Source organism: Notamacropus eugenii, chromosome 3, assembly GCF_028372415.1.
Source record: "Notamacropus eugenii isolate mMacEug1 chromosome 3, mMacEug1.pri_v2, whole genome shotgun sequence".
In the NCBI taxonomy this organism is placed as follows: domain Eukaryota; kingdom Metazoa; phylum Chordata; class Mammalia; order Diprotodontia; family Macropodidae; genus Notamacropus; species Notamacropus eugenii.
Window position 1 is genome coordinate 319,110,873 of NC_092874.1, and position 22,773 is coordinate 319,133,645.

Sequence of the window (22,773 nt, forward strand, 5' to 3'; positions counted from 1 at the left end):
CAGGAGAACATGGTGTATAGTAACAGCAATGCTGTTTGAAGATCAGCTGTCAACAACTTATATCTTCTCAGCCATATAATGATCCAAGACAATTCCAACAGATTCATGATGGAAAATGCTATCCACATCTAGAGAAAGAACTGATAGAATTTAAAGGCAGACCAAAAAATACTGTTTTCACTTTTTAAAAAAGTTTTATTCCTTTCGTTCTGTTTCCTCTTTCTGAACATGACTAATATGGAAATATGTTTTACATGATTGCACATATATAACCTATATCAAATTGCATACCATCTTGGGGGGAGGTAGGAAGAAAATTGGGAACTCAAAATTTTATTAAAAAAATGAATGCTAAAAATTATCTTTATATGTAATTGAAAAAACCAAAATGCTATTTAGAAGGAAAAAATGTGTCAACTTCCTGGGAGTTAGTGTATTATGCCATGTACAATTATGAGCCTTTTGTGACTTATTTATTTTGTGTGGGGAGATATAAATAGCTATCCTATATTTCATCTACATTATATATTAAGTACTTTTCTAATTCTTTTGGGGAGACCCTAGACTGAATTATACCTAAACCTTAAGTGGTTTTTCTCCCAGGCTCTCCAGTAGAAGCTTTGAGTCATAGACAATGAGAGGAAAGAACCTGACCCTTCTCTGAGAAACTATACTCCCCCATGTTTAAACTCAGTGTACCAAAACGAGTCCAGAGCAAGGGCCTATTAGTGGAAGAGGGAAGTGTGCCCACTCCTGCCCCCTCATAAATCTGTTGTTACACTCACAAAGGACTCAAAATGGATAAGATTCTCCTCGCTCTCTAGAGAATCCTAAAATTCTCCAGGCTTAATAGCAGCACCCTCTAGTTTAGACTCCCCTCAAAAGGGAAATGGGGCAGCTAGGTGGAGCACTGGATAGATTGAAGGGCCTGGAATCAGAAAGACTCATTTTTATGAGTTCAAATCTGACCCCAGACACTTAGCTCTGTGACCCTGGACAAGTCACTTAATCTTGTTTGCCTCAGTTTCCTCATCTGTAAAATGAGCTGGGAAAGGAAATGGGAAATCCCTCCAGTGTCTCTGCCAAAAAAACCCCAAATGGGGTCACAGACAGTCTGACACAACTGAAAAAATGACTCAACAACAACAAAAGGGAAAGAAGCTTGGAGGCTACTAGACAAGGACCTTGACAATCTGGTGTGGCAGGATGCTAAACTATAGTTGCCACAATTCATTCCTTAATGCCTGATTTGTAACTGCTATGAATGATCCTTTCCATAATTAGTATATGGAAATCTTTGCATTTTAGAGTTTTGTAACTGTAAGTTTCTTTCTTCCTTTGTGAATGTAAATTAATTGATATTATTAGAAAATGCATATGTAGCACTGGGTATGAGGTGTGGCTTGCAGATACATCCCTAGTGTCTCCTCTCTCCACCTTTCTCCAAGAAAGACTTTATTTGCTAGCAGGAAGAAAAGCAGGAGATTGGAACCAGACCAGAGACCTTTAAATATTATGAGTCTAGGGAACAAAGTTTTGTAGTTCAAGCTAAACTCATATCTATTTTTTAAAGGAGATGGAAGGTGGGAACACCAATGCCATGTGTACAGTACCTACGGCTCTCATGAATATGCCAACGAAATTCCGAATGATGAAATACAACAGATTCTCCTCATGGAAGACAGAAACAAAACATTTATTCAAAAACCAGAAAGCTGAATCCTAACACCAGAAAACCAAATCCATCATAGTAACAAAGAAATCTATACATAATAACAATGCAGAGGACAACACCAGGCCTAAGCCTCTGCTAGGCTTCCCACAAACAGGCTCCCTTAAACAAATCACAAACAGGCTCCCTTAAACAAAATCACAAACAAGCTCTCCCACTCCTACTCATTGCTTTCCCTCTCTTTCCCAGCTCTGACTAGTCTGATCAACTTCTTCTCAGCTCTGCTCTAGCTCTGCCTCTTCCTGTTCTACCTTCCCTGCTCCCCAACTTCAGCAAACTCCTCCCACCACAGGCTTCATGTGACTCAAACTCATGTGACTTAGCTTCCATATGACTTAAGCAGGTCATAGAGACCTAATAATGGATGGAAAAGATCTTTCAATTCCATTGAAAATACATCAATTCCATTAAAAATACATTAACAATACAAGGGCCCCACATTTTCCGTCCAAGGCTTCACTCTCTTGCTACCAAATACCATTTTCACAATAAACACACATAGGAACTAGCAAAGAAATTCATTTATCCAACAGCCAAATAGAAATTAGAGAAAGTATACATATGAAAAATATGTTCCAGAAAATACAGACTGGAGGAGCTGTCCCATTGGGAGGTAACAGCTTAACCAGAGAGTCCCTAGATCTCACCCAAGGGAATAGGGAGATGATTGAAGTTCTATATGTCAACTTTTTCCCAGAGTCGTTTTCCCTCTTCATCAACCTGAAGAGAGGTTTCCATCACCCATGTTTTTCTGTCTCTGTCTCTCTCTGTCTCTGTCTCTTTCTTTCTCCTGGAAGCTCACAAAGAGATTAAAGAGATCTGATCCTTCTTCTCTCAATGCCACCCACCCCTCACACAGGCACAGGATATCAATTTCCACCAATGAATCCCATACAGTTGGCCCTTTGAGCCAGAGTTACAAATGTAATTGTACAGACAAATGCATACACATCTGTAATTATCTCCTGACCCATCTCAGAGATACAAGATAGCCCAACAAATGAATCATTAAACAAAAGATCTAAGTGCAAAATTTTTTATTTTTTAATGCTTTTTAAAAATTATTTATTTATTTATTTTTAGTTTTCAACATTCATTTCCACAAGATTTTAAATTCCAAATTTTCTCCCTATCCCTCCCCTCCCCTCACCCCAAAACACCTTGCATTCTGATTACCCCTTCCCCCAGTCTACCCTCCCTTCTATCACACCCCTCCCTTCCCTTATCCCCATTTTCTCTCTTTTCTTATAGGGCAAGATAGATTTTGATACCCCATTACCTGTATTTCTTATTTCCCAGTTGCATGCAAAAACAATTCTCAACATTTGTTCCTAAAACTTTTAGTTCCAGCTTCTCTCTCTTCCTCCCTCCCCACCCATCCCCACTGAGAAGGCAAGCAATTCAATATAGGCTATATATGTGTAGTTATGCAAAAGACTTCCATAATGGTCATGCTGTAAAAGATTAACTATATTTCCCTTCATCCTATCCTGCCCCTCGTTTATTCTATTCTCCCTTTTGACCTTATCCCTCCCCTAAAGTGTTTACTTCTAATTACTCCTTCCTCCCATTTGCCCTCCCTTCTATCATCCCCCCATACCCCACTTATCCTTTTCTCCCCTACTTTCCTATAGTGTAAGATGAATTGTCATACCAAATTGAGTGCGCATGTTATCCCCTCTTTAAGCCAAATGTGATGAGAATAAGTTTCACTTTTTCCCTTTCACCTTCCCACTTTTCCCTTCATTGAAAAAGCTTTTTCTTGGCTCTTTTATGAGAGATAATTTGCCCCATTCCATGTCTCCATTTCTCCTCCCAATATAGTCCTCTCTCATCCCTTAATTTTATTTTTTTAGATGTCATCCCTTCCTATTCAACTCACTCTGTACCCTCTGTCTATATGTGTGTGTGTATGTGTGTGTGTGTGTGTGTGTGTGTGTGTGTGTGTGTGTGTGTAATCCTCCAACTACCCAAATACTGAGGAAAGTTTCAAGAGTTATGAATATTATCTTTCCATGTAGGAATGAACAGTTCAGGTTTAGTAAGTCCCTTATGATTTCTGTTTCTTGTTTACCTCTTCATGTTTCTCTTGATTCTTGTGCTTGAAAGTTAAATTCAGCTCCAGTTTTTTCATCAAGAATGCTTGAAAGTCCTCTGTTTCATTGAATGACAATTTTTTCCTCTGAAGTATTATACTCAGTTTTGCTAGGTAGGTGATTCTTGGTTTTAATCCTAGTTCCTTTGACTTCTGGAATATTATATTCCAAGTCCTTCAGTCCCTTAATGTAGACGCTGTTAAATCTTGTGTTATCCTGATTGTATTTCCACAACACTTGAATTGTTTCTTTCTGGCTGCTTACAATATTTTCTCCTTGTCCTGGGAACTCTGGAATTTGGCTATAATATTCCTAGGAGTTTTTTTTAAAAATCCTTTTCAGGAGGTGATTGGTGGATTCTTTCAATATTTATTTTATCCTCTAGAATATCAGGACAGTTTTCCTTAATAATTTCATGAAAGATGATGTCTAGGCTCTTTTTTCGATCATGGCTTTCAGGTAGTGCCATAATTTTTAAATTGTCTCTCCTGGATCTATTTTTCAGGTCAGTTGTTTTTCCAATGAGATATTTCACATTGTCTTCTATTTTTTCATTCTTTTGGTTTTGTTTTGTAATTTCTTGGTTTCTCATACAGTCATTAGCTTTCAACTGCTCCATTCTAATTTTTAAAGAACTATTTTCTTCAGTGAGCTTTTGAACCTCCTTTTCCACTTGGCTAATTCTGCTTTTTAAAGCATTCTTCTCCTCATTGACTTTTTGGACCTCTTTTGTCATTTGAGTTAGTCTATTTTTAAAGGTGTTATTTTCTTCAGCATTTTTTTGGGTCTCCTTTAGCAAGCTGTTGACTTGCTTTTCATGATTTTCCTGTATCGCTCTCATTTCTCTTCCCTTTTTTTCCTCCACCTCTCATACTTGGTTTTCAAAATCCTTTTTGAGCTCTTCCATGGCCTGAGACCATTGCATATCTATTTGGAGACTCTGGATGCAGAAGTCTTGACTTTTATGTTTTCCTCTAATGGTATGCATTGTTCTTCCTCTTCTGAAAGGATGGAAGAAAATACCTGTTCACCAAGAAAGTAACCTTCTATAGTCTTATTTTTTCCCCTTTTTGGGCATTTTCCCAGCCCAGACTTTTGAGTCCTTTGTCAAGAGGAGAGTATACTCTAGGGACCTGTAAATTCTCAGTTCCTTCAAGGTGGCACAATCAAGTGAGAGGAGTTTACTCTTCTCCTGGCCTTCGTTCTGATCTGGGAGCAACCATAAGCACTCTTCTGCCCTGGATCTGTGAGCAGGATTCCCTCTCCACAGTCACAAATAGCTCCACTAGGCCAGCACTACTCCTAACCCCAGGAACACCACTCAAGGCTGAGACCCAGATAGTTGGCTAGACTCCCCAAGGGTCTTTAGGCTGAGGGCTACAAAAATGGATGCTGCCACTGCCTGGGAGCAGGGTTAGACTGTGATTCCCTTCTTACCCAGGTGAAAGAGCTTTCTCACTGACATTTGAAGCTGTCTTTGGCATTTGTGGGTTGAGTAATCTGGGAACCACAGCTGCTGCCAGGGATTCTGCCTCCTGAGGCCTGCTCCAGTCCTATGTCTGCTGCCAAGGCTGGGCTGGGCTCTGTGGGCTGTACTCCACTCTGAAACTGGTGTGATATACCTTTCTTGTAGGCCTTCCAGGCTACCTTGGACTGGAAATCTCTTTCACTCTGTCATTTTGTGACTTCTGCTGCTCTAGAATTTGTTTAGTCATTTTTTACAGGTATTTTATGGGCTGTGGGGGGAAGACCTTTTAGTGATCTGAGTGCATATTGATGTGATTAATGCATCTATAGCAGCTTCAAAGTCTTGAAATTAAAAAGTAAATCTGAAGTTCAAGCTATCAACAATCTATTCTTCATTTAGCCATGATGCCTGTTAAGAATTCATGGTTATTTGTACAAGGGATTGGCTCCTGAGCTCTGAGATACATTTTTTTTTAAGAGACCGACTAAGGCTATGAGAACAAGACCCTGTCTTTATAAGAAAAAGTCCAATAAATTTGATCCATCAACCATGGGATGAGTCAGGCTTCCTTTTCTCCCTTCCTTGCTCTTCCAACTAATGACAGAGTTTGAAGATATCAAATTGCAGCTGTAGGAGCACTGGTAACAGATAACACCTTGTTTCTCCACCGATCCCTTCCCTAGAACCTTGGAATAGAGGAGAATTGGTAAAATATGATACATTAGGGATGAGGTCTTCCTTATATAAATGGGGGTATCTGGGACGCCATATTTGGTGCTGTCATTTCCCACAAGTTGATGGGACACAGATTTTAACATAGATCCATTGAGGTTAAGTGACTTGTCCAGGGTCACACAGCTAATAAGTATCAAGTATCTGAGGCCTCGTCTGAACTCAGGTCCTCTTGATTTCTGAGCTGGTGCTCTGTCTACTGCACCACCTAGCTGACTCTGGAACACAGATTTTTTAAGATTTTCAGTATCCCCCATTTCCAGATTTCTTGGTGGCTTACTTTGTTGTAAAGTAGTGGTGTCAGACAGAAACTAGGATCACTAAACCATACATATCAATCTCTTCAGGCCACATATTGACTTAGTTGTGTTTTATTATATTTTTGTTTATTTAATTAAATATTTCCAAATTACATTTTAATTTAACTCAGGCTACACTCAGGAGTTTTGTGGGCCCCATGGGGCCCAGGGGCTGTGTTTGACACCTCTGTTGTAAAGAATATATATTTTAGTACATTCCATTTGGACATGTAAGCTTTGTGCAAAGTTTATCTTTTTCCTTCCTAGCATGAAATCATTTATTTAGACAGGCTCTTTATGCTGAATATAGGAAATAATGATAGGAAATTAATCACTTCTCCATTCCAAATTATCCCTTGTATCACTAATTCATCTCTTTCCACAAGGAAGCATATAGTCCTCCTAGACTCATAGTGATGATGGTTAGAAAAGGGGAGGGGGATGGAGGATTCTGGAACTTCCCCAAAGACGGAAATATAGGGGCAGATCACCTGGAATGAATTCTCAGACTCAAGCATTCTTGAAGTCAAAGTGGTAAAGATTTATTGTACACTTTTCAGTGGACAAGAGTTCTTAGAGAAACTGTGATTTGAATGGGGTACAGGACATTCTATAGTAAAACATGAGCCAAATATGCCAACTAAGTGATTCAGGGAGTGGTTGGTTCTTAAAGGAACATACACTTGTAGTATCTACTGTGCAGATATTTTACTGAAAGTTCATCGGAAATAGAGCAAGCAAGGGCTACGTGGAGGTGTGGTTTTAGGTCTGAAACATCATTAAGTCAACTAATGGTCAGGGTTGACTAAGAAATACCCACACTGCTCTCATCAATGTCTTGTTAGACAAGATAAACGTAAGGTAGTGTATGTGTCTAAATCTAGGATACATATGATTGGTCAGTGAGTAGTAAATGTCGTTATGAACCAGTACCCAGCCAGTTCAGCCAGTACACAGCTGGTTTCAACTAAATTCTATAGGTGCAGTTGGCTACTGTAGCAGGAAGCAAGATCTCGGGTAGGCTGTCCTTAGGCTGAGGAGAAAATGTCTGGGACAGGCTAGGGAGAAATGTGATTTTTAGAGAGAAATATGGTTTTAGAATTGGGGTCCAAGCACAGGCACCTAAGCACCCCATCAATAGCATATTAAAGTAGTTTGGTCACCCCTCCAAAGGGAAACAAAATTAGAAAGCCAATATCCTAATGTTCCAGTTAATCCTCTTTTTAACCTCACAGCTACCCGTATAAACTCTGAGATCTAGGACTCCCCGCAGAAGGAAAATACACTTATGTGTGTCCTTCCTATCAGATCTATCCCTATCTGAATAATCCCTCTCAGGGGCTATGCGGGTATTCTATTACTAAGGATCATGATTCTCTTAACAGAAGGCAAGAACTATTTGGAAACCATGGGAAATTGCATATAGTTCATTTCTGTTATATGAGTGAACTGCAGATTTGGAATTTTTTAAACTTCAGTCAGAGAGAGGTCACTAATCACAGTGAGGCCCTGAGCTGAGTCTTTAGAAACCATAGAAAAGATGAGCAGTCAGAAACCCAGAGATCTGAAGGATAAAAAGACACAGCAGCCCCCCAATGAGAGAAGCTGATGGCAGACGTTACCCCCTGCCACTTGAAAGAGACAGAACAGAAGATAAAAAACAACTGTGTTGGTCTGAGTCATCTGAGAGAGCTGACTGAAGCCCAGCAGGCTCTGTAGCTGCTGGGAGCTCACTGGAGGAGAGCTGGCTGAGTTTTAGTGCCCTTTAGCCCCATCTACAGCATTGCACTCTAACTGCCAGTTCTCCAGCTTAGGGGAGAGAGAAGAGAGAGGAGACAGAAACAGAGAGACAGAGAGATGGAGACAGAAACAGAGAGACAGAGACAGAGAGAGACAGAGACAGAGAGAGAGGCAGAGAGAGAGACAGAGAGAGACAGAGACAGAGAGAGAGGCAAAACACTTCCTGAGTTCCCAAAGAGCAGATCCAAGAACTTTCAATTTTATGGCTTAATAAGGAAATTAGTTACTTTCTACAGAAAGAGTTTAACTCCACTTCAGCACTCAAGCAGGGCAATAGACCTGGAAAACTGAAGATTCCATTTTTAGGAATACTATTTCACTGAAAGAGTTTAATGCTGATGTTTTACTAATTAGTTAACTAATTACTTAATTAACATTGCAGCATCCTGAGTGTGGCAAACAAGTGATTTTATCCAGAGGAGAGCAGAGGGCTTAGTAGAAGAGCTGGTGATGTGTGGGTACAGAGTGTAGCGTACCAGAGATCTCCAGCACCCAGAGTCTGTACCAGAGATCTCCAGCACCCAGAGTCTTGTTCTGTCTAACGTGCATGGAATCTCCTACTTATGCACCGCACTCCTGGGTTTCTGTAAATGGGTTCCCACTGCCAGTCCCAGAATATGCATTAGTGGGAAAGTGTGATCCGGGCTTTGGAGGGTGAACTGTAATGTTTCCATTTTTCCTGCTTTTGCCTTCTATTCAGGAAATGTTATAATTGTTCTTGTTTTTGCCTTGTTTAATAAATGTTTTGTGTTTAAGAGTTAATGGTGTCACTGAGACTGCTTTTTATAAATGGAAAGCACACTGAAGCAGGCTTAGGAGCTAAAATGGCTAGTAACAGGAGAATATCCCTGAACCAACCCCTGCCCTGAACCCTAAAGCCCTAAGAGAGTATGAATTGTGGCTTTGTGTCTGGAGATGTTATCCTGACCTGCCCACATGGGCACAGGTGGGGTGAGTAAGCCAGCCCCAACCCAGAAATAAAGGCAGCTGGAAAGAGTTGGGGTCAATACCACAGACAGACAGACAGAATATAGACAGAATAGTCCACAAGGCTTGAACGTGGCAGAACTCAATATTCTTGTCATATTTGTATTTTAACTTAAAACTCATAAGGGGCACCCATCCTTAATTGAGGTTGAGTACCCTAGAGGATGGCCTACCCCACTTTGAAGTTCCCATGTGGCTGCAAACTCTTGAGAGTAGCTGCTCGCTAGCCCTCATCAATAACAGCCAGAGGCGACAATTCCCTCGATACAAAGGTATCCAGTGAAATGGTATAACAAGAAAAGCAGCCACGACAACCAAAAATCTCCTTCATACACTTTGAACGAACTCTCTCACAAGAACACCCAGGATCGCAGAGTGGATATACAAAACAGTTAAAAGCAGTTGCGTACACAAGAAGCACATGTGACCAATACCTGCCGGCATTCATTTTATTCCACCTGGGAGACACTTTTGTGGCCCTTAATTCACCTTCAACATGCACAATCTTTTAAAAAAATATATTTAACATTCATTTTAAAATTTTGAGTTCCAGATTCTTTCTCTCCCTCCAGCCCCTCTCCCACCCATTGAGAAAACTAGCTATATGATACCAATTATACACATGTACCATCTAAACAATTCTTGCAATAATGCAATAAACGAGGAGGGTTGTCAAGGTCCAGATTTCCCGGATCCTTCATTGCATGGCTTTATCATACTTCCAGCTGCAGGATAATGCTTTTTTATTATTATTTTATTTGTTTTCAGTGCTTTATGGTCACTTCCATATATCTTAGATTTTTTCCCCTCCACTTCTTTCCCCCCTACTTCCCCACTTCCTCCCTGAGATGGCATACAATTTTATATAGGTTCCACATATACATTCCTATTAAATACATTTTCACTTTAGTCATGTTGCATAGAAGAATTAAAATGAATGAGAGAATCATAAAACAAACCAAAACATAATACAAAAGAAAATGATCTGCTTCATTCTGTGATCAAATTCCATAGTTCTTTCTCTGGATGTAGAAGGCATTTTGCCTTAAGAGACCATTGGGAATTTTTTAAGTCCTTGCATTGCAATGAAGTACTAAGTCTACCAGAAAAATTCTTTGCACACTGTGGTTGTTGCTATGTACAAAGTTCTCCTGGTTCTGCTCCTTTCACTCAGCATCAGTTCACATGAATCTTTCCAGGCCTCTCTGAAGTCTTCCTGTTCATCATTTCTTATGGCACAATAGTATTCTATTACATTCATATACCATAATTTATTCAGCCATTCCCCAGTTGATGGGCATTCCCTTGATTTCCAGTTTTTGGCCACCGCAAAGAGAGCTGCTATAAATATTTTTGTATATGTGAGATCCTTTCCCATTTTTATGATCTCTTGGGGATACAGTCCTAGAAGCAGTATTGCTGGGTCAAAAGATATGTACATTTTGTAGCCTTTTGGGCATAGTTCCAAATTGCTCTCCAGAATGGTTGGATCAGCTCACAGCTCCACCAGCAATGAATTAGTGTTCCACCTCTCCCACATCTTCTCTCACATTTATCATCTTCCTGTTTTGTCTTGTTAGCCAATCTGATAGGTGTCATGTGGTACCTCAGAGTTGTTTTGATTTGCATCTCTAATCAATAATTTAGAGCATTTTTTCATATGACTGTATATGGTTTTAATTTCTTCCTCTGAAAACTGCCTGTTCATATCCTTTGACCATTTTTCCATTGTGGAATGACTTGTATTCTTGTATATTCGACTCAGTTCTCTATATATTTTAGAAATGAAGCCTTTATTACAGATACTGGTTGCAAAAATTCTTTCCCAGTTTTCTGCTTCCCTACTAATCTTGGTTGCATTGGGTTTGGTTGTGCAATAACTTTTCAATTTAATGTAATCAAAATTATCCATTTCTGCAGGATAATGTTGACCATCCACTTGTGGGAAAGAAATAAAATTTGTCCTCCACAGAAAGAAACATCTGGTAGCTAAGTGATAGGGAGGGAGTATTGAGAAGAAGAAACCTCAAGGTCCTGCTTCAGAAGGAGACATGCAGAACTAAAGGGGTAGACAAGTTGAAGGTATTCCTTCAACTGTGCTTGCTTAATAAGCTTCATGCCTATTAACTGACACACCTCACATAAAATTATTCCTCCATTTTCTGATCATGGGATCTATGTTGAAGTATGCTTGAGAGGAGGGAACATATCAAGGAGGGTTATGTAATGGGAATGTGAGAAAGCTTGTATCCCTGAGGAGTCTGGATCAATCCTGACTCTGAGGGGAGGTCTGATCTCCCTAACATTATTTAAACTTGTTTTTGCTTCCATATGGGTTGTCCTCTGTGAATAGCACCCATGGCTCAAGACGTGTAGAATAAACCACTTTCCTTTGCCCATTCTGTCTTTGAGTTATTTTCATGAGAATGGTGCATTTCTAATACTCTTCTCTGAGAAGTGCACTGTTAAAGAAATATTCTCCCTCTGGCTAACTTTTGCCCAAATCAGAAACTCTGAAGCTCTCATATTCAAGATTATGCACAAGGCAACCTCAGGCTAGAAAAGTCTTCTCAAGATTGCTAGTTCCTAACCTGTGATCAGAAAAGGAAACAAAAACGCATGCAGCAGCCAAAAACTGGAAGTTCATGTCTCCATTGCTATGTGCTTCTGCTATTAAGTCACCATTACTGCTGGAAGAGCAGGGGAAGAGAAATCCCTTCACTTCTCTTTTGCTAGAAATCCAAGGACAGAAAGGTTTGATAAAAGGAGAAGGGTCCGTAAGAGGAAGGACTGTTTCCCCGGCTCACTCCTGTGTACCCAAGAATGGAGGTTCCTTCAACAAGTTTATCTCTTCTGATTCTCAGATACCAATCATCTTTGAAGCCCTCTCTTCAGTGGTAAGCAGAGGAGTTTTCTGTGGCCTCTAAGCAAGGGGTCCCACTCATCCCTGATCTCTCAACCAGAGGTTAGTGGGCTTGTTTAGCTTTTCCAGAGAAGTTCTCTTCAAACAAAGTTATATATTTTGTAATAACATGATGTAGAATGGGGCTGATGAGGGCTGGAAGAGGGGGATATAGGAACTCCAAGACTGGAATTCTCTATGTGGGCCGTCTGGAGAAGAATTCATGGACTCAAGTATTGTTGAGGTCAAGATAAAGATTTATTACTCTTTTTAGCGGGCGATAGTTCTTAGGGAACCTGCAACCTTAGAGGGGTACAAGATATTCTATAGTGAAACATGTGCCAAATATGCTAAGTAGATAATTCAGAGTGGGATTAGGGAGTGGTTAGTTCTTAAAGGGACATGCACTTTTAGTATCTACCTTACAGGTATTTTATTTTATTTTATTTTATTTTTATTTAACTTTTAACATTTATTTTCACAAAGTTTTGGGTTACAAATTTTCTCCCCTTTTATCCCCTCCCCCCCCCCAAACCCAAGCATTCTAATTGCCCCTGTGACCTATCTACTCTCTCTTCTATCCTCCCTCTCTGCCCTTGTCTCCGTCTTCTCTTTTGTCCTGTAGGGCCAGATAGCTTTCTTTACCCCTAAACCTGTATTTCTTATTTCCTAGTGGTAAGAACATTACAGTTGATCCTAACACTTTGAGTTCCAACTTCTTTAGCTCCCTCCCTCTCCACCCCTTCCCTTTGGAAAGCAAGCAATTCAATATAGGCCAAATCTGTGTAGTTTTGCAAATGATTTCCATACTAGTTGTGTTGTATAGGATTAACTATATTTCCCTCTATCCTATCCTGTCCCCCATTACTTCTATTCTCTTATGATCCTTTCCCTCCCCATGAGTGTCGACCTCGGATTGCATTCTCCTCCCCATGCCCTCCCCTCTATCCTCTCCCCCACCCTGCTTGTGCCCTTGTCCCCCACTTTCCTGTATTGTGAGATAGGTTTTCCTATCAAAATGAGTGTGCATTTTGTTCTTTCCTTTAGTGGAATGTGATGAGAGTAGACCTCATGATTTTCTCTCACCTCCCCTCTTTATCCCTCCACTAATAAGTCTTTGCTTGCCTCTTTCATGAGAGATAATTTGCCCCATTCAATTTCTCCCTTTCTCCTCCCAATATTTCTCTCTCACTGCTTGATTTCATTTTTTTTTTAAGATATGATCCCATCCTCTTCAATTCACTCTGTGCACTCTGTTTCTATGTATGTGTGCGTGTGTGCATGTGTGTGTGTGTACTTCCACCCAGTACCCAGATACTGAAATGTTTCAAGAGTTACAAATATTGTCTTTCCATGTAGGAATGTAAACAGTTCAACTTTACTAAGTCCCTTTTGACTTCTCTTTGCTGTTCACCTTTTCATGGTTCTCTTCATTCTTGTGTTTGAAAGTCAAATTTTCTTTTCAGCTCTGGTCTTTTCATCAAGAAAAGCTGAAAATCCTCCATTTCGTTGAAAGACCATTTTTTCTCCTGAAGTATTATACTCAGTTTTTCTGGGTAGGTGATTCTTGGTTTTAGTCCTAGTTCCTTTGACTTCTGGAATATCCTATTCCATTCCCTTCGATCCCTTAATGTAGAGGCTGCTAGATCTTGTGTTATCCTGATTGTGTTTCCACAATACTTGAATTGTTTCTTTCTAGCTGCTTGCAATATTTTCTCTTTCACCTGGGAATTCTGGAATTTGGCCACAATGTTCCTAGGAGTTTCTCTTTTTGGATCTCTTTCATGTGGTGTTCTGTGGATTCCTTGAATATTTATTTTGCCCTCTGGTTCTAGAATCTCAGGGCAGTTTTCCTTGATAATTTCATGGAAGATGATGTCTAGGCTCTTCTTTTGATCATGGTTTTCAGGTAGTCCCAGAATTTTTACATTGTCTCTCCTGTATCTATTTTCCAGGTCAGTTGTTTTTCCATTGAGATATTTCACATTATCTTCCATTTTTCCAATCTTCTTGCTATGTTCTGTGATATCATGCTTTCTCACAAAGTCCTTAGCGTCCATCTGTGCCATTCTAGTTTTGAAAGAACTATTTTCTTCAGTGAGCTTTTGAATCTCCTTTTCCATTTGGCTAATTCTGCTTTTGAAAGCATTCTTCTCCTCATTGGCTTTTTGAACCTCTTTTGCCAATTGAGTTAGGCTAGTTTTCAAGGTGTTAATTTCTTCAACATTTTTTTGGTTCTCCTTTAGCAGGGAGCTGATCTGCTTTTCATGCTTCTCTTTCATCCCTCTCATTTCTCTTCCCAGTTTTTCCTCCACCTCTCTAACTTGATTTTCAAAATTCTTTTTGAGCTCTTCCATGGCCTGAGCCCATTGGGTGGGCTGGGACACAGAATCCTTGATTTCTGTGTCTTTGCCTGATGGTAAGCATTGTTCTTCCTCATCAGAAAGGAAGGGAGGAAATGTCTGTTCTCCAAGAAAGTAGCCATCAATAGTTTTATTTCTTTTCCCTTTTCTGGGCATTCTCCCCAGCCAGTGACTTGACCTCTGAATATTCTCCTCACACCCACCTCGCCTCCTGGTCCTCCCAGCCAGCGTTTGGGGACTGAGATTCAAATGCTGCTTCCTGCCTTAGGGCTTTTGGCGGGGGCAGGGCTGCTATTCAGTGTGAGAATTAAGTTCAGATGGTCAGGTCAGGGCAGGGCCACCTCTCAGGCTCAGTTCCCTCAGGGGGTTTATGTACAGACCTTCCACAATGGATCCAGGCTCCCGCCCACTTGGGGAGCCCCAGTCTGCCGCCGCCCCTCAGCTTCTGCTTCCCGAGGGGGCCCAAGCCATGGGGGCACCCCACTCCCCTCTCGACCCGCCAAAGAGACTCTATCACCGACCCCCGTCACCTGTGGGTGGAGGGGCTTGTGCCACCGCTGGAGATCCCGTCCCCATAGCCCGCTCGGATCTTTTCCTCATGGTGTCGCGGCTGCTGCAGGGCTGCACTCAGCTCCCAGTCCCGGCGCCCAGTCCGCAGCGCGAAGGACCCCCCCGAGAGGTTTGCAGGTCTCTCCGGAACAGAAATCTCCCTCGCTCCAATATTCCGTGGCCTCTGGGTGCAGAATTCACCATGAGTTGGTCCCCTCTAGCCGTTCTGTGGGTTGTGGGTTTGGAGCTATGTGTATGTGCATCTTTCTACTCCACCATCTTGGCTCCGCCCCCCTTACAGGTATTTTACCCAAAATTCATCAGAAATAGCCCAAGGAGGGGCTGTTGGAGCCCATGGAGGTGTAGTTTTAGCCCTGAAATATCAACTAATGGTCAGGGCTGACCAGGAAAAATCAGGTTTCTTTCATCAATGTCTTGTTAGACAAGATAAATGATAAGGGATTATAGGATACGTATGATTGGTCAGTGAATAGTAAATGTTGTTATGACCCAGTGCACAGCCAGTTCAGTCAGTATGCTACTGGCTTTAAAGTGATAGGTGCAGCTGTCTATTGTGGCAGGAAAGGAGATAATGGCTACTTCTGGGGCAGACTGTCCTTGAGATGGAGGGAGACTGCCTGAGATAGTGTTTTGAGGCTAGAGGGAAATGTGATTTTTAGAGAGAAATGTGATTTTAGAATTGGGGCCCAAGCACCCCATCAGGGCACCCACCAAATGGATCAGGGGTTCTCTTGATCACCCATGCTCCTTGAACAAAATGGAGGAGCCCTCAGATAACTCCATTAGCTAGATAGCTAAAAGGTTTCAAAAAGATGTTTCAGAGTAGAGAAAAAAAAAGATGGGGCAAAGGGAACCAAGAGGGAAAAGGATGGAGGAGAGGACTGCCAAAGCAAATGTTAAGCTACGTGACTGGAACTGAAAGAACTTCCCAGAAGAATCCAGTGGACCAGTGGATGCTGAAAGTAATGAGCTCTTTTTTTGGCATGTTCAAGGGCAGGCTCCATGGCTTAACTAAGGGCACCCAAGGGCAGATAGAGGGGAAGGTGAAAATAACTATTTGAACAGGATATGTATAATGCTGCTGCCACTGATACAAGTATGCACTTGTACCCTTTGAGGAAGCTGAAGCCATGTAAATGATTAAACACTGAGAGGCGCTTGGCACTTTAGAGATAAAGAACGAATCCATTATTGGGTTAATAATCCAGGAAGAGACAATGCCTTGATTGACCTTTAGAAGTGGAATGTTTTCTGTCCTTCCCTCCCTGCTCCCCTTCCCTTTTATCCCTTATCCTTCCTTGCTGTAGATTGTGGTGGAACTGTTTTAATTGGCTTCCTATGAGAGTTGGAGAAGGACAGCTTTCTCTGTCTCTAACTCCTGGTGCCATATGGCCATGAACACATGGCACTATGTCCTAGCTAGATAAGCTTGTTCTTGAGTTTTGGTTCCACTCATCTGTGCTTGCTTTTTATTGATTTTAGATGTCTCTTGACATTGCTTTTTGCTTCTTTTCTTGCAGATTGTCCTTTACTTCTGTGTATTTGTATTCCTAATACTTTCTTTGGTTTCTTTGGGGAGATTTGCCACAGTGGATACAAGGTTTTCTCTTCTGTTGTTTATTTTTTGCTATGCTGGCCATAAGTCCTGCTTTATAATTCTTATTTCCTTTTTTAAAACATTCAGGAACATCCTGTTAAACTCCTCAAAAAGACTCTATACATACAATAGATACCTCCACTTTCTCCCCTCTCCCTCTCTTCTTAACTACTTATACTTTGGTTTCCAACCTTATTATTCCACCAAAACTGCTCTCTCCGAAGTTACCAATAATCTTAGTAACCAACTTCAAAGGTCTTTTCCCAATCCCCATTCTCCTTGACCTGTCTCCAGTCTTTGACATTCTTGACCCCCTCTCCTCCTTGATTCTCTCTTTTCTCTGGGTTATCAGGACACCACTCTCTCCTGGTTCACTTCCTACCTATCTGGCCACTCCTCCACTTTCTGCTTTGCTGGATCCTCTTCCAGATCACACCCTGTAGTCATGGGTGTCCCTCAGAGTTCTGTCCTGGGCCCTCTTCTCTCTCTATACTATTTCAATTGGGGCAGCTAGGTGGTACAATGGATAGTGCACCAGTGCAGAAGTCAGGAGGACCTGAGTTCAAATCTCACCTTAGACACTTGATACTTACTAGCTGTGTGATCTTGGGCAAGTCACTTAACCTCAATTGCCTCATTCTGAGTCATCTTCAGTCATCGATGAATACCTGGTCACTGGATTCAGATGGCTCTGGAGGAGAAGTGAGGCTGGTGACCTGCACAGCCCTCCCTCCCTCAAAACAAAGTCAAGTGCAAGTCATGTCATCATTTCTCTGATGGCATGGTCTTCTTTGGCAATGAAGGACGAACACACACACCATTTCACTTGGTCATTTCATCAGCTACCTTGTATTTAATTGCTATCTCTATATTGATGATTCTCCAATCTACCTATCCTACTCCACACTCAGCTGACCTCCAGTCTCACTTTTCCAGCTACCTTTTAGACATCTCAAACTGGATATCCAGTAGACATGTAAAAATCAATATATTTAAAGCAGTAATCATTATCTTTCCTCCTAAACCTTCCTCCTCCCTCAGCTTCCCTAGTACAATAGAAGGCAATAGCATCCTCCCAGTCCTTCAGACTCACATCGTAGGACTCCTCCTAGATTCCTCACTGTCTCTCATCCCTCATACCTAAGTTGTTGCCAAGTACTGTTGAGTTCATCTGTGTAGACTGCAAATAGCAGAAGTAATCACAAATCCTAACTTATTAGAGACTAGAAGGAGCACCACTTAATCTGGGCCATTTTTTTTCTTTTGGACCTAAGAGCCAAAACACAATACAGAATAGAGAAAAGAAACAAAAACATGTCGTGAACTTAAATACTGGAACTTAAATACAAAGTAAGAAAGAAAAATAAGAAATGTTGTGTGCATAGCAGTACATGAGAGGATCCAAAATATGTAACAATAAAATTTCATTTCAAGAAAGCCTGAATGATAAACAACACACATTGTGTTGAGAATTGTCTGTCTTTGCTTCCTTGTGAGTTTTTCTTTAGTTCTCTGCTGTGCACTTTTTTCACTTTGCTCTTTTTTCTTCTCCCCCCACCCTCCCCAGAAGGCTACAATAAAGTTTAGATATGTTTCTCTATAGCTATAGATATATACATACATAAAAACATATCTATATCTATATATAGACATATATTTTTCCAAACATATTCTACTCCTGATCTTTGTTTCTATGTTTGTGCATATGTCCTGTTTCCTATCCCTCCTGCCTCCTCTACTTCTACCCACTACCTTGGCCTCCTATTCCTTGCCTACCCCTTTCCAAGGATTCCTCCCCCCTCCTCCCATTCCCATAAATCTAAACACCCACCTATTCCCCCTTTTACTGATTTCCTCATCCTCCCCTCTAAAGATCCCTCCCTTGTCCTCTCCCCCCTCCCCTATGTCCCTCCTGTTTTACTTCCTCTGAATTTAGAAGATTTTTGTATTCTTCTAGATATATATGCATTGTTCCCTCTTGAACTCATTCCCAATGAAAGCAGGTTACCAGACCTACCAAGCCTCCTCCTTCATCTAATTCCTCTGTATCAGTTCTTCCTCTTGCAACTCATTTGTATAAAATAATTACTCCTTTTAGCTATTCCTAAATGGTTTTACTTTTTAAATTAATATCACACTCAGGTTTGCCCCAATTTTTGTTATGAGCTACCCAATTGTTAATAAGAATCTTATACATATATTTTACATTTTACATATATAAAAGGTAAACAATCTGTCCTTATGAATCCCTTATAATCAGTCTTTGGTATATACCTTATATTTCTCTTGGTTCTTATTTGTTGAATCTTCTATTAAGTGCAAGATTCTTTCAAACGAAGTCTTGAAAGTCTGAGAGTTTATCAAATGTCCATTTTTTTGCCATTCAGAATAATGCTTAACTTTGCAGGGTATGATATTTTTGGTCTGGGCCCCAGTTCTTTTGCTTTTCAATATATTGTGTTCCAAGACCTGTGGTTCTTTAATATCTCTGCTACTAGGTCTTGTGTGATTCTAGCTGCAGCTCCATGATATTAAAATTGTTTTAATCTTGATGCTTTTAATATTTTATCCTTGAGATGGGGGTTTTAGAATTTGATCATGATATCCCTATGAGTTTTCCTCATAGGGTCTCTTTTAAGAGGTGATCAATGGATTTTTTTCTATTTCTACTCCTCCCCCCTTCTTCTAATGCTTCAGGACAATTTTCTTTGATTATTTCTTGTATTATTGTATCAAGATTCTTTTTTTTATCATAACTTTTAGTTATTTTTATATTTTCTCTTCTTGATTTATTCTCCAAATCTGTTGTTTTTCTTATAAGATGTTTCACTTTCTCTTCTATTTTTTCTTTATTCATATTTTGTTTAATTATTTCTTGATCTCTTTTAATTTTGCTGGCTTCACTTTGCGCAGTTCTAATTTTCAAGGTGTCATTGTCTTCCTTAAGATTCTGGATCTCCTTTCTAATTTCTAATTCATAACCTTCTTGTTTTTATTGGCTTATCTTTACTTTTTTTTAGTTTTCCCTCCATTTCTGTCATTTGATTTTAAAAGTCTTTTAAAAGATCTTCTAAGAATTTTTGGGGGCAAGTGACCATTTGACGTTACTCTTTGGGAGTTTCTTTACTTCAGTATCCTCCTCTGAAGATGATTCCCAGTCATCTCTGTTCCCATAATAGCTTTCTATTCTTTCTCCTTTGCCTGTGAATTTTTTTTGTGGTAATAATGCTAATCACCTCTAGCCTTGGGGTATGGAGATGGTGCCTCTTGCTCCAGATCTTCAGTTTTCCACTCTAACTTGGGACCAAAGCCCAACCTCCAACCTCCTGTAAGTGCCTGCTGGTTCCTTCTTGCGCTCCCTCCCCATTCTTCTTAGCACAGTTGGGTCTGGTGTTCCTTTTCAGCAGAGATTCCCTCAGTCTTCCTGGGCTCAAACACCCAACTCTACCCACTAACTGGGGGTTAAAGCTCCTGTTGCTGGGGCTGATACAGCCTCCCAAACCAAATAACCCCAGTACTTTCTGCTTGTTAAAATGTACCCCAGTCTAGATGTGTTTACTCTTCACAGGGATAAAACCTGGTCCTAGGATTTTTCTCTCCATCTTCTTGAACTGTCCCAGGAAGACTCCAGTGGTACTATTTTAACTCTTTTGTGGGGGAAAAACTTGAGAGTTTGGAATTTTCTGATCTAGTCTGCCATCTTCCCAGAATCCTCTCAGTCTGGGCTATTCTTGAGCCCGTATTTGGTTAACCTACCTACAAGGGGTGTGTAGATGAAAGATGCAGAAGTATTAATGAGTGGGACATGACAGAAATGTCAAGACTATCTAGCTGGTGAATAAGCTGACATAAGACATTCTAAGGGTTAGTGAAAAGGAGGTTTATGCATCTTTCCAGACTGGGCTCATTGGTGGAGTCTATAAATTCCCCTATATTCGCTCTAATGTGCATGTTATATACAGTGTACTTGCATGTACCCTATATATTTAGGATAATTTGCTTGTGACTAAACTCTACCTAGATCAATATGTAGAAGCTGTTCATTCAATGCTGGATTTGTTAAGGGATGTTTTCTATACCATGATCAAAGATTTGAGAGAAATATGTCCAGATACACATGTAAGAAGCAATCTTAAAATAGTAAGGCAATGGATGCAAGGGTATTCTGGAATAAGTTTGAACTGGTTTTAGAGACTGCTGTTAAATTTTCAGTATGAGTATCTACACCTCAAAAATTGGAAAATGCTACAAATTAGGACTTGATTCACTCTTTCGTTGATTTCTAGATTTTAAAGAGTGATAGATAAAATGTAAATAATGCAGATTAAGTTTAAGAGGATGTTACTTGCACATTTTTTTTTTTCTGAAGGGCCAGTTGTTAAACACTCACCAACACACTTTGGATGGGTTATGTATTTTTCCATGTATGTACTGATTTACATATTTCAACATATCACCCCATCAGAATATAAGCTTCTTGAGGAAAGAGTCTGTTTTTGTTTTTGTTTTTGTTTTGTATCCCAGTACTTGAGATTGTGCCAGGCAGATAGTAAGCGATTAAATGCTTGTTGATTGACTGACTGATTGGTAGGAATTTTAGCCTGAATTCTCCGAAAGCAATACAGGGATCTCACTTTGAATTCAGTGTCAATTAACAAGAACTCTTCGTAATTAGCTCTTTGGGACATTATTCCCAAAGCATCTGAAGTTTTTCTGTTTGAACATTTCAGCTTCTAAACTTTAAATTGTTCAGGGACTATATGGAATCCCCAGAAAGCAACAGAAGATTTAAATTTCCTCATGGCTTCAGTAGTTGATTCTTGGGAGTTTTCCTCTGCCACAGAACAATTTTGAAAGAAATGGAAATGTGAGTTTGGGCTTTGCATTAAATTCTTTCATATTCTTAACCTTTAAGAATGATGCATGTTCTTTCCTGGGATTATCAAATATTGTCAACTGCAATGCTGACATATCTCACAGAGACTGGGAAACTATAAAATCATCTTCACTTTTGACTTACTTTTTGTTACTGAATTCCATACAACCTCAAATCCCAGAAAGTCAGACTCAATTCTAGTCACATAAAGAGCACAATTTACTCCAGAAATTTAAGAGATTCTGGCAGTTTGTTAAATTGAAAAACTGCAACTGAAAGGGGAAAAAAAGGGTATAATAAGTTCCAGTTCTGTCTGTGATGCAGACTGTTTGTGTGTCTCTGTGTGAGACACTTAACCACTCAGTGCCCCAGGAAACTTTTCAAGACTGCAAGTTGCAGAGGAGAGTGCTGAGCTATATTGGTAGAGGGGTTGTCCTCACCTGGGAGTTTTCTATATCAATGAGGTCACAGGTTCAACTCTTATCCCTATCCCTAACAAACAAGAATGAATCAAAACCATGTCAGGGGTGAATGGATAGATTTCAAGATAATTATGACTATAGTGGTCAAAAAAAATTAACCTCCAACTTAGTATTTCCTCCAATTATAGATTTAAAAAATTAAATTAAATTATTTTCAAGTGACAAGAATCAGCAATGATTATTTCTAAAAAAAATATTCTAAGGGTTTCTTACATTTTCACCAGATTACCAAAGATGTCTATGACAGTAAAAAGGTGAAATGAAAAATCCTTATTATTGAACTTCATATAATCAAAGTTGTTTTAATATTCAATATTCTTTCCGTAAATTCTTGAGTATGAGAAGCTGGGAGAAGGAGGTACCTTAGACAGAAGTAGAGCAGTTGGGATGGGGCACCAGGGCTGAGCAAATAGAAATGAGTGTTAACTATTCATTTGACTATAAAGGCAGGAAGGAAATGAAATAGTGGTTAGAGAGTGCCCCAAGTTTCAGGGCGGGGTGGTTTGCTTGTTTTTTTAAGACAAGGGACTTGTGTAAATCTTAATACAGTAGGAAAGGAGAAGGATGGGAGAAAAAAGAAAATGCTAGAGAGTAAAGGCATTTAAAAGCTTATGTAGCTTGGAATTAATAAAACTTAGAGGAACATGATTGATCATTTAAATATTTGAATGGCTACCAGGTGGAAGAGGGATTGGATTTATTCCTTATAATTCTGAAAGGTATAATCAATTAGTAGAAGTTACAGGAAGGTAAATTTACTCTCAATCTAGAGAGAAAGGAAAAAAATCAAATAGATTGCCTCATGAGGTGAGTTCCTTGTCACTAAACAGAACAGGATGACTGCCTCTCGGAATGTTGTAGAAAGGATG